At 39.2% G+C, this 13564-nt stretch overlaps 1 protein-coding gene across 13 annotated transcripts in view; it reads left to right on the top strand.

The window, feature by feature from the left end:
* LOC142857719 (pro-neuregulin-1, membrane-bound isoform) overlaps nt 1-13564 on the top strand; it is a 195813-nt gene that overhangs the window by 86524 nt on the left and 95725 nt on the right. The window lies entirely within an intron of this gene.

Genomic DNA, 13564 nt, shown 5'->3' with positions numbered 1-13564 from the left:
AAAGGTACATCTTATTTGAATTTTTCTTTTTTTATTTTTAAGACGTGTCATGTAACCCATCATGTTGCCACAGCCTGGTTTAATAACCCGTGTCTGAAGAGACTCTAAGCTAATAAAACCATATAGAATGAAACACTGGTGTGTGCAGAGGTCATTGCCTTAGCTTTATGACAGAAAGTTGATAGCTCTGTAGCCATGACTGGTCAGGTTCTTCCAAATGTCAGCACAGGGCTTTTTTGGTTGTAACATTTAAAGAAATGTTTTTGGTGTTTCCTGTTTCTTCCTTCTTCTACCATGCTTTATCTTTTGCCATTGGTGAGTGACTTAGTAAAAGGAAGGGAAGAGGGGAGAGAATTTGATTCCCAGTAACATATGGAAAATATTCTACTGTTCAAGAAATCCGAAAGTAGAGAATCTGTGATGAGATGCCCCTTCAGCTTTCCCTCTAGACTCTGAGGAAGAATAAGCGAGACCTCCTTCAGACATTTATGTTAAGAATGAAGTTGTGCCGTGTACTACAGAAACTCAGAAAGAAAAAAAAACCTTGATATGTACTTGTGATTCAAGATCATTCGCCGTGTCCCAGCTTCTGTGCAAAGGTTTCCAAAGGATGCTTGCTTCTCCAGGTGCAATTAGGAGAGACTCCTGTATGCAGCCACTGCTTTGTGTCTTTATCAACTCCCCAAAGTATTGTTAGAGCTCCGACAGACACCTCTGCCTGCGCTGCCTCTTCCCACCTGGCAAAGTGACCGGGAAATAATACCCAGATGAAATGACAGGCTATAAAAAGCAAGTGCGGATCCTGCAGAGAGAGGCAGAATTCGCCATGCAGACAAGGTTGCTGCTTTGTCTTTATGGTTTTCAACTGAGCGCTCCAGTTAAAATGTGCTGGCATAGGTTGAACTGCCCAGAAAAATGAAGGTAGCTCTTTGAAAAACTCTTTAGCCAAACTAACTTTGTCATCTGGTGAGCAAAGAAGCAAACAGCATCATACATCCCTGATCTAGGACCCCATTAAAAAGAGTACTTGGGAACTTTTGAGAAATTGGCTTTGAAAAGAAATATTTACTAAGTATTTTCATAGACTATCCATTCCCCTGTCTGTCTCTCTCTCTCTCTCTCTCTCTCTCTCTCTCTCTCTCTCTCTCTCTCTCTCTCTCTCTTTCTCTCTCTCTCTCTCTCTCTCTCTCGTCAGGGCATTGATTTTATGGCATTAACAATAAGTAGGGAAGATTTACTGCTGCCTAAAAGCTTTACAGAGGCCGGCTCTGGCCTGAGCGCAGCTGCAGCTTTTTCAAATGTGTCGGATGTAATGTCTGGGAAGCAGTTTTCACTTGAAAAGTTGGCGGGGGGGGGGGGACAGTTCATTAAAGCTCTAAACCTGTGGGGTTCTCTATGTGAAAAAAATCTAACTTTTTGGACTAGGCAGCTTAAAGAGCATCCTCAATGTCTTTGAGCCTGGGTCTTGTTGGTCCGAGCATGTTTGTTTGCCTTCTAATCAATCCTTTAGAAAGACTGTAATCGTTCAGTCAAGGGAGAAGGCAATGTTTAGCCTGGCCCTGTCTTCGTGTAAGCTTCTTCATCCATGTCAGTTAAAAAAGTTCAGGTTAGTTGTAGAAAGAACTGGGCTTTTTTTTCGTCGTGCAGGGTTTGACTTGGGCTGAGGCACCATGGCTTCGGTTTTCAAGGGACGTGGCCTCCTCTGAAGCATGCTTTGCCATGAGTTCTGGACCGCACCGCCCCCATTCCCCATTTCCTCCTGTCTCAGCATGTTCAGCATCTCAAGCACAGAGCTCTAGCCTTCAAGGTCATTCTCTGTGAAGGGCTAATTGATTCTTCTTTCTCCTGGAGCCTGAGAGAGGGGAAGAGTGACAGACATAGCCCTTAAGTCTGCTCTTAGTCCCAAGCCTAATTGACTGCCGTAAGTCTTTACGTTATAAATACTTGAATTATTCCCTTCTTCAAGGACTGTCGTCAAATCACAACATTCTCTGTCTTTGGTAGAATAAAAGGCAAAACATGGCATTCCTTTTTAATTGCCTGTAGGTGTAGTATTTATGTTAGATTTCTAAAAATGAGTATTTTATAAGGTAATATAATTTTTCATGTTTTCACTATACTAAGTGAACATCTGATTTTAGGAAATTGAATGCAAAACTGGAATGATGGAAAGAAGATGTCCATATTTGTATTTTTTATTCTGATGTTTTCCTATCATTGCAATGGTTAGGTTATTACTATTAATCTTGTGATTTTTATAAAGTCACATAATACTTTAAATTGTTGTGTCTCTGTGTTGCTATAGTGTAAACCCCAAGGCCTCTTATTGCTAGATATATCTCCTATTATATTCCCAGTCTGAACCATTAATTTATTTTCTTTAGTTAAGCTTTAAAACTTTTTCTGTCCTCCATTTATATGAAAAGAACTGGCCTTAGGGAAGTTAAAAGCTTCTCTTACCAGAAAGGAGCAGATTAATTATATTTTACCCAGGAAAATGTGATACCATCTTGAAAGAAACTGTTTGTTGGATGTTGGACCGTCTTTGTAAACAGACTCTTGCAGACAAGAGTATATTGGTATTTTTATCTTAGGCCAAATTTGTTTGGCTTTGTCTGAAATCATCATTGGGTTGCATGAGAAGCTGTTGTTGCCACAGCAACAGTTTGAACCCCACCATCTGCAAAAAATTTACATGGTGCATTGACCACCCCAAAGCATCTCTTTTCTTGATTTCAAAGCACCTTCCATTTTTAATTTGAACGCATCCTTCTCCCTTCTCTGGAACACAGGAAGGTATTTTGGAACAGCAAAATTCTAGTAACTTCTCTCCACCTTACCCTCCCATGTTTAAAATGGAATACAGTAAGAATTGCAAGAGACTGACAAATGCTTATGGTTTGAGTCCAATGACTGAAACAAGGAAGGTAATCCTTTTACTCCAATTCCAATTCACTAACGGGAAGTGTTCAACGACATCTAAAACAGCAGAAAATAGAGCATGCCATACTCCTGATGTTAAGCAAGCTTGTATGTGTGTACTCGTATGCATGAACACACACACATGTCCATAATCACCACTATTTCCTCCTGTCATCTCATCCCTCTGCTTGTGCCTTAAAGCTGGAGACTAACTCGAGTGTTTTAAGTGGCATTCAACGAACAATTAAGCAGGTACTTCAACCAGGACCATTTGCCAAGCATGTAGGAGTCACATGACTAAAATTGAATTTTCCTCTCATCTTCCTGTTCTGCTTTTATTGAATTTTCTGTCAGGGTATTCTTCTCCCTCTGCACTGGATCATCCATACAGTGTTCTGCTTGCTGATGGAAACAGCTTGGGATGCCCAGGGTGAGCTGTTTTCCGAGATGCAGCAGATGGCTGTGTGGCTCCCCTCTTACTGCGCATCCCACTCCTGAGATTTCCTCCATATTCCTTTGTGACATACAGATCAATCTTTTTCCATCCTGCCTTCCCAGTTGTGCTTTGAATCTGTCTTATTGTCATGTCTTTGCCATTTGGCTTTATACATCAATATCTTGCTGAATTTTAAATATCTCTGCCTGTCTGTTCACACGCCAGTTTATTTCATTTTAATACTGAATGGCATTTATACACACTACAAGCATGCATGCAAAACCCTTGTCTCCAGCTAGTAAAAGACATGCGTGGTTTTTTTTTTAGAACAATCAGCTGAAGCCTTTTTCTTCCTTCTTCATCTCTCCTTTTCCTTTCCTGTGCCAGATGCAAGCTGTTCCACCGACTCAGCGATATCCTTGTACCTGTCACCACTTATGTATTCTCAGAAAATGATAAAATGATTATGTCTCAAGCCAGGCACCTGAGTTCTTCCTCCATTCCCTTTCATTTTAACAGCACTTTACTTAGTATCCCTTCAGAGCAGGAAGGAAGAGATCATATAAATTGGAAAAAAAATGCATTTAAAACGTTCTAGCTGTCTGGAAGCTCCTGAACACTAAAGCTATGACTCTTGCTCTCTGAGCCTACTGAATGTTCAAGTAAGCCCCAAAGTCTGCCGCATCTAGTTTTATACTCGCTTTTTCCATTGTGCCTTCTCACTCTGTCCAGTGTTGCTGGTTTTCTCCTGTGACTTCCTCTTTGTCTCCCTTCACCAAGGGCATAGTAAGTGCACGGTTTGTACTTGCCACTGCGCTTGTCTAGACTGCCTGTGTGCCACTGTAAAGCTCATCGGATGGCAGAAGTGACGGCCCTCATGGAGCTTCAGTGCTGGTGGAAAGAGAAGGACTAAACTCAGGCTATATCATAGATTTTTAAATACATGCCATCTCTCTATGACATTTCCTCTCTTGGCCTCCGTTTAATTCTCATCCTCCATTGCATTTGTCTTTCCTGCCATATGTTCAAACTGAACATGTATCGAAGAAGGACATCCTTTATCATGGAATGATACTGATTCTACTTGCACTACTGACAACGCAGGTGACCCTAGGAAAACTATTTCATCAAGCCCTTTGGGCAGAATACTCTCTAAAGATACAAAGCATGTGCATAATTATTTTAGTATATAAAAGTTGTAAGGTTATTTGCAGATTCTAGTGAGTTTGCTGCTGTAAAGATTTTTGTTTTTATATTTTGCTCATATTTTCTATGTGCTGTCTTGTTTTGTGGAGAACATCAACAGTAATAACATTTTCTCAAGTGTTTTAGTTTCACTGCCCAGAGAAAGGCTAGAATCTGATCATTATTTATGAGTTCTCAAACCACATAAAGACCCAGATCCATACACAATTTGAGTAAAGATTGATTGACTAGACTCACATGAAGTCAGCTGCTGCAATATTTATTGTGGTACATTTGACTCTCTTTTTTTCTTCTCCTCTCTCTCTCTCTCTCTCTCTCTCTCTCTCTCTCTCTCTCTCTCTCTCTCTCTCTCTCTCTGTGTGTGTGTGTGTGTATATGTGTACTTGAAGATGATCCACGTGTTGTACTAGGTACCTTGTACTTGTAGCACTAGGTATGCTGAACAGTTTGGAGATCTGAGTTAGTTCCCAAGTTGAGGAAACACCAGCATGGAATGATGAAGTGACTGAACCACGGTCTCTATACCCCATTAGTGTCAGCAAAGAAGACTAAGGCATATGGGATACTATCCTTGCTCTCTGATTTTCTACCAATTTTTAAGTAGTCAATATTTTACAGTAAATATTACTATAAGAAAGCTTTGTCTTCAAATTTATTCAAATTATAACTAGTAAAGTATTTTTACACCCATGATTTTGATCAGCCCTCTGGAGATTTGACATCATCTTCCAGTGGTTAGTGACTAGTATACGAAAGAAGTTGTTCTTAATTTTATTTTTGCCTTTTTTTCCATCATAGCCATCCCAACTAAAATGTGTCAGTTTGGGGGAAAGAAACTGTATTGGGATTTTTTTTTTTTGTTCTGCCACCCAGCTCCCAAATAACCACACAAAGACTTCTTGTTAAAGTTCAGCTATAGCTTAGGCTTATTACTAACTAGCTCTCACAACTTAAATTAACCCATATCTTTTCATATAAATTCTTTTATGTGGCTTAGTTACCTTTACTCTCTACTCCCCATGCTGCTTCTTCTCCATCTGGCTGGCAACTCTCTGTGTCTCCACCCTCCTTCTTCCCATCATCCTCTCTGTCCCCCAAATCCTGCCTAGCTGTTGGCCATTCAGCTTTTTATTGAACCAATCCATGTGACAAATCTTCAAAGTATACTAAACTATTACTCCACAACAAGAAACTAATTCTGCATTGATAGTATTAAAGTAATGACAAAGACTTCAGGGAGATTTGTGAGCCAACCAAGTTATTAAGTATTTGACCTCTGATATCCCTCACAGTTCCAATCTTTCAGTTCCTTCTCTTAAGACATTATTTTACACCTGTATAGATTTGAAATTTAACCCCACTTGTTTATAACAAGCAAGAATTTCCTCCCATTGTGTGCTTCCTTCTTTGTGTCTGGCAATAGTGATGTCCATGTACTGAGCTTAGTGAATTAACTGGAATGCTGGTGAGCTACAGACCCCAAGCTCTAAACATACTGTATGTTTTCCCTTGTTCTATGTCTGATTCTCTTTCTCACATTGTCCCTTTCGTCCTGTGATCTCGAGAGTGAGGTTTCTAAGTTTTAGTAATAAATTCAGCAGTTAGAGATGCTTATGCAGGTCTCATATGCAAGTGGAATTTGAAGAGACATATTAAGCAAAGCCTTCAAGAGAGGCTTGATTTTCAATGACAGCTCTACTCCTAATAATCACTGTAACCTTAAAAGAATCACCGTGGCAATTTGGTTTTAATATCCAACAAATGGGGTCTTTTCTTGCATTTCAGGCTCATGTCTGCATATGGTCACAGGTGTGACCATTTCTAGGAGAAAAGTAGGCATTTTTACAAGTGAATCACTTTGCTGTGTCTCAGAGTGACAAAAAGATTTACTAATGACTTGAACTCCAGTACTATAAAAAGAGTGACTTTTTCTACTACCCATAAAAATTGGTTGAACATACATAAAGCTTATTACTCTTTGGGCAATGCTGAAAAATCCTCAAGGGAGGGGCTTTACAATAGGCAACATTATAGAGCTACATATACAACAAGAAGCTATGTACAAACGACATGTAATAGAGAGGAAGACAGACTAGAAACTAAAGCTGGATCTGCAGAGTGATTTGGAATACTGGTAGGGAACACTAGAGAAGCAGCAGAAGGAAATGAGTTTGGCTGGAAAGATCAAGAATCTTTGCTTTGAAATAGAGTATGTACTTTTTCTTTGTGATTCCAAGCTCAGATTTCCTAATCCCAGAAGATAGAGGCCTTTGAGCAATAATAAACCCAAAGTAATAACAGTGTACATAGAATAATTTTATGCACTAAATCAAACATATATTTGTTCAGATTGCTATACATAATTCATATATACCTTATATGTATCTACAATATCCTTATATAAAAGAGGAAATGATTTTATGGTAAACAAATACAACTGGATGGATCACTTACTTAAGCTATATGGAAAGAGATGGCTGATTAGCAGATTTGGTGATGAGAGTCTAAGAAAAAAATCTGGGTCCATATAGAATAGCTAGATGTTTTTAAAAAGCATACTATAAAATCTGTTATAGAAGCAGAAAATAATATTCTCTCTCCTCTCTCTTGCGCGCGCGCTTCCCCCCCCCTCTCACACACACACACACACACACACACACACTGACTTCCTCTGTAATGACTTAAGTTGAAATCTTACTTGGGAGAATATTGATTTCGGTCCCAAGGAAGATAATATTTTTGTGGTATACACTGTTTTTTACAGGAGGAAGCAATTTTATAAGAGCTTGTCATGTATGAAACAGTATAATAATAAGTATAATAAATGTGTTTCCATTTGTTCCGTAATGTAGAACTAGGAAAGTATCAGAACTTTCATGGTTTGATCATTCTGATTCTCATTAATTCTGGTATGATAGATGTATTGTGGAAATTGAATTGAGAATCAATAGTGGAGTAATGAGGCAGCTACTTAAATGGAAAAAAATATTTGATAACAATCTAGGACAGATTTTTTACCTGGGTATTGGCAGTCTTCTGACTGCGCAATGCAAATAGGCAAATAGCCCCAATGAAATCTGGTGGGAAAGGGATGGGTTGCTTCCTCAGGTGAGGCATTTTAAAATTCCCATTAGGAGAATGATGTAACATAAGATACACTGTAATTTTGTGTCATATACACTCAAGTGGCTGAATTGCCTTTCTTGGGATGGCCTTCTCCTAGCTGTCAGTTCTCCAGTACAAAAATATCTCATCTCTAACTGACAACCCCATAAGCGAACACTGAACTATGGATACATTTGCATAAATGCACTTAGAAGAGGCGCAGCACTGGAGGCAGCAGCTGCTAGAAGCAAGTTTGAGGGTTAAGCAGAAAACTGACAATAGCTTTCCTAGACCACAGTGACATCGGTATACAACACAGGGATTAGTTCACTTCCCCAGCTTGTCTCCCTTTTGCTCTGTTTTCCTTTGTTTTGTAGTTTACATCCCAGTTGCTTTTCTCTTTCCTCTAGGAGCTAACATAATTATTTCTTCTCCAGGGATCTTCCTCAATGTCTCTCCTCTGCATTTCATTCCCTCTTCCTGTTCTAAGACCCGTATCCCAGAGTACCAGGGTTATGGAGTAGGTGGCCTGGAGTAGCTGTGTTTTCTTACTGCATGGGTTGGAAGAGGAAGCCTATGAGACCCTAACCACAGACTGGACCACTAGTAGCTTGATGACTCTGATGTTGCTCTATTCCTTTGCTAAGTAGCAGGAAGTGTTTACGTTATGAAATATGTTGGAGTCGGAGCAATAAAAGCTACATAAATAAATGAAGTGGAGGAAGGATGGTAGAACTGAACTCGGGTTAGCATTGGTTTGTAATCCCTTGGTGAACTTCCTGGGTCATAATTGCCTACTCTTCTGGGACCAGAAGGAATCAGTAGTCATTGATTGTTACATGATGCTAAGTTTTGCCTACAAAGCAAATCCTAAGAGTGATTAATGGCAAAATTCATGTGTCCACTCTGATCTCCCCTAAGTATAATCCTTAAAGCTGGGGAACATGGTACATTTCCCAGCATGCAGCTTTGGGTCTCTGGAAGAAATAGAAAAATATTGTCAAATAGTCAGTCAACACATTGGTGAGAAAGTGGAAAAAATATGAAATAAAATCTTTATCTTTTGACTTATCTGGAAACTGAGAGACATCTAGTCTCTGCTCAATAAATTCAGTTCTGCAGGAATCTGATCAATAATTTTAGGTGGAACTTTAGTTCTAATATTTATGCCAAAAAATAGCATCATTGTCATGAGGCTTTGGCTTCTCAATTGTTTAGAAATCTTCTATTCAAGATTGTCACGTTTTCTATATAGCTAACGACTTTTCACTTTGAAACTTAACTTTTTTTGGATCGCAGTGATAGTAATCCATGACACTTGTCATTACCATGTTTTTAAATGATATCAGATAGAATGTTGAGACCTTGTGATGTCTTGAGGGTAGACTGTAATCTCATTCAGATCCGAGTAGCCATTCTAGTCTTGCTACTAAGCAACCTCAGGCTTTTTTGTGTATTTTGAAATTGTGGTGGATTATTGCATAACCAAGATTGGGATTTCAGAGTTTTATGGCATCTTAGAGGCAGTGCCTGCCAAAACCTTTAGGACAGAGGAAGTATTTATCGGTGGTCTTATGGAATTAGACGATAGATACCTTAGTATATCCAGTGCTTTCAGTTACATAGTATTGTGAATCAAATCGTTTTTCTATATTTCTAATTTGTAGTTCTCATCAATGGGGTTTATATTTATGGACTCTTATAGTTTTACCCATCCAATCTTAAGCAGATTTAACTTTTATACAAGAATACCGTTTTCCTTAAGGAAGGCTCTGTTCTTTCGGGATTAGTGAGCACTGATGAGAGGTAGCAGGAGAGCCATTCCCTGCTTCTCAGGGTCCTTGGGTTTAGGAGAGTAGAGTTGAGTTCCCAGATAGCTTCACTCTCCAGTGCTGCTCTCTCACATGTTCAGTGGAGGGTCACAAACCATTAGACACTGATCATAGCGCTTCATATGTTTTGGACACATGAACACTACTGGATTATTCATTGTCCTTTATGGGACTTGTTTTGAAACTCATTGTGAAATTTTGTGATTCATAAAGTTGAAGTGATTTTATTTCGTTTTTATTCTTTGAGCCTATCATAGTCAATATTTAGAAAACACCCGCATCGTCTCATAAATTCCTCTCTGGTGTGTAACGTCCTCCCGCAGAAGGACCCCAGACTTGCTATCTAGAGAACTCCAGCTGTCTGCCACCTCCCACCCATATGGACCATATTCTCACCAGCTGGGACTCAAGTCTTGGGTGTTATTTTCTTTCTCCCTTCAATTCTTTTGCTCACTCTATTTCTCTACTGTACATTTTCATTTCCTGTAATCTCTACCTTTCCAAATTCTTCTCAGGACTGAGCTTCACCCTCTAAGTAAGATGTGGTTCCTTGTCCTCCGGTGCCCCTTGCTTGTTGCCTGGACTGTGTTAGGACTTAATCCCAAAGATGACTTGTGACACTCTTACTGTACTGAACATTTTCTAAGTCCTAGAGTTAATTCACTTCTGTGCCCTGAATAGTACCAAACAAAGCATTTTCTATGGGATAGACATGCCATTTGTATGGTTTTTAAGAATAAAAAAGATGCCAATAGTGATCTGAAGACATATATTAAATCTATAAATCTCACCATTACAAAATATATTAAGATAAAATTGGACATTTTAACATAATTTACAAAGCTTGCCTATGTTTCAGTGTCATCTATTCTCTCTTAAAATTTTCATCACCATGCCTGGTGACCTGAGTTCAGTACCTAGTACCCACATGGTAAAAAGAAAGGACCAATTTCTGTAAGTTGTTTTCTGAGTTACAGATCTATAGCATACATACATACACCAATAAATTCCGGAAAAAAAATTGTATCAATGCCAGGCTTTGGGGCACACACACATATGTACATATGTATGTATGTATGTATGCATGTGTGTATGTGTCTCAGAACTCAGGAGGTTGAGACAAGAGGGTCAGGAAGGAGTTCAAAGCCTGCTTAGGCTTTATAATAAGTTTCAGATCAGTCCGAGCTGCAGGAGACTGCCTCAACAAAGAAAACTGAGCAAAAATAAGAACTACAAAACTGATAAAGATTACCATAGTAAGGCAAAATAGACTTTATGTCACTAACGATTTACTCTTGTGGCATAAAGACTAATCACACATCTCAGTTGGAATCTCAGCCTTGTCTCTACTGAGCAAGCCTTCATTTCTTCATTTATAAATGTTAATTTGCTTTATTCATAAGTCTGTGAAGATCAAATTAGTTAATGAATGTTAAAATATTATACTCATAATATACGATGCCTCATAGTGCTCTCCAAACACAAGCTACCATTTCTGCACATTTTAAAGATTTAATTTCACCTATTTGAATTTGAAACTTTGGTGTTACTGTGTTAGGCTGGAAGAGAAAGACAGAGCTTCCAGAGATAGGTTGCTGACGATGTGGACATGTTAGTACTTGGGTTTAGCTTGATCTTTTCCCTGTGTGGTCTGTGTTACCACTGATTCTGTTTTGTTCTCAGGAATCAGAAGAACAGGGAGGGACAATCATTAGTCTACCTTCCAGTATGAGGATGATGCAGTCTGGTACAGGAAACTGCCATCTATTTTCACTGACATAACAATTACATGCATGTATCTAAACTTACCTGATGTGACCTTCCATTGCCCTAAAATGGTAGACCTACTCAAACGATGAGAAAAAGCTTTTCTTAGTTGTGGGAGAAGAGTTAAAGAGTCTCTAAATTCAATAATAATCGCACTCTCATAGGACAATAACCTTATCAAGATAGACTCAGTAAATTAAGCGATGATTGGCACTAGCAATGGCAGCAGTGATTTTGAAGACGATTTTCATTTTGATTTTGAAGGGTTTTATTAAGTAAGATCACAGGAGAACTATTAACATTTGAAGGTTTTAGTGATCATGTAGATAAGCTGGTCAGACTATTTTACTTCATTCATGAAAACTAAAACCCACAAATGTGCAATAATGGGGCCTGGGCCTCCATGTGTATCATTAGCAAACAATAGGAACTGGTCCACCTGAGATCAGAGAAAATGGGGGAGTAACAGAAGCAACCAGTTCATGGCTCCTCACAGTTTGATCTGCTCAAAGACGAAGCCTTGGCTGTTCCTAGGAATATAAGGCGATATGCAGAAAGCATGGATATTTTATGCTTAAAACATTTGAAGTCTTCTTAGAAGACTGATGGCTATGGGAATGATGGAGCTAGGCATTCTCAGATGATGGGCGTTTCGATGTCATCCCTGGAAGCATGTCTGTGACACTGAGGGATTATGGGTATTTCCCATGCCAAGAAAAGCTGAGGGAAAAACAAGCAAGTAAGCACTTATGTTGAATGTATAGGGAATGATCTAGTTTTGTTGGTGTGCAGGGACTGTTTGTTGACAACTTGCATTGGCTAAGTATGTGCTCTTAGATTAGCTTTCCTAATCTTCACATAACTCCACGGTGGGCTGCTATTTTCCTTCTTAGAGAATGAATGACACCAACACTCACACAATGACAGTGATGATGGTGATGGTTCTGGTGATAGTCTGAATAAGATGAGGATGTAGGAAATATAGCAGAGGTGTAAGCCGGATCTTAGGGACAGAATTCCCTGGACTAATCCAATGCGGGCAGGAAATGTGTCCACACACATTAGTGACGTAGAGTTGGTAAATTAATGAATTGCTGAAGAACAGCAACATGCATTCATTCAGCATGTATTATTATGTTCAACTAAGTGTTTTTGTGTTAATTAATGTGTAGAATCAGTGGATTTATGATAGGAAATGACTGCTCCAAATGCAAGGAACATACAGTGTTTCTTCCTGACACAGCCACTCAGATAACGTGAATCAATCATCCTTTGATATGATATAGAAATTAAAATTCCTAAAATATAGACTATAAAGGCATTTTAAATGTATTTTCAATGATATTTATTATTGCTGATAGACTGAACCTTTCAGGACACATATTCCTTTTAATAGGTGCTAGATAGAAACGTATGTGCTAATATGTTTTGGGGGGATAAAACTTACAAATGGAACAACATATTAGGCTTGTATTTAGCCTATCAGAGTTCATAATCTCAGCATAGGATGTTTGTTCCAGGCTGCTGAGCACAGAAAACTTCTCCCCCTGCCCACTTATGCACAGCATAGTCTAAGATGTGCATCCCTGGCATTCAGTTCAAAGCATGACTTGCAAATTGCAACTGTTACATGCAGCTTTTGCAGACAATTGTTAATGCCACTCTCAACTTGTGTCTCTTCCTTCCATGTACTTTTGGTGATGCATGCCCTTTGTCCTAAGGAAAGGGCTGTGACAGAGGCACAGGTGCCGTGTGTGTGGATGTGCAGAGCTTTAGATTCACAAAGCTGGTAAGTGAAGTGAGGTAACCTAGCTTTGTGGATGGGTTAGGCACCAGCTATTGGTATCTGGAGCTGATCAAACATGTGTGGCTACAGATGTAAGTGATCACTGTTGTATTTAAAGTAATCTAGTTGTGTATTTAAAGTAGTAGTAAAGCTAATGCCATTAGCAGGTTATTTTTAGAGTGAAATTTTTAACGTGTAGCGAAATAACCTCTGATAATTAAAACAATTTATGAAAGTCACTTCCTTGCAGAGCCTTCAGATTCGCTGGACCAGATAGGGCAGAGGTCAGAGACCCAACTGTTTCAGGGGGCTTAAGTCTGCACTCTTGGAATCTGCCTGCAGGGGAGCAAATGGAAACTGCCAGTGTTTCCACCTGAATATCTAAACATCAAATATAGGAGAATTAGGTTGAGACCCATCCATTCCCTCCTTCAGTTTGCAACCTTTTAAGCAGGAGCCACGTCTTCAAAGGTGGGAGTCAGAGGCAAGAGTGGGGAGAAAACCCAAACA

Source organism: Microtus pennsylvanicus, chromosome 9 (assembly GCF_037038515.1).
Source record: "Microtus pennsylvanicus isolate mMicPen1 chromosome 9, mMicPen1.hap1, whole genome shotgun sequence".
Classification (NCBI taxonomy): Eukaryota; Metazoa; Chordata; class Mammalia; order Rodentia; family Cricetidae; genus Microtus; species Microtus pennsylvanicus.
Note: the sequence above shows the minus strand (reverse complement) of the source record. Positions and strands in the feature narration are given on the sequence as shown.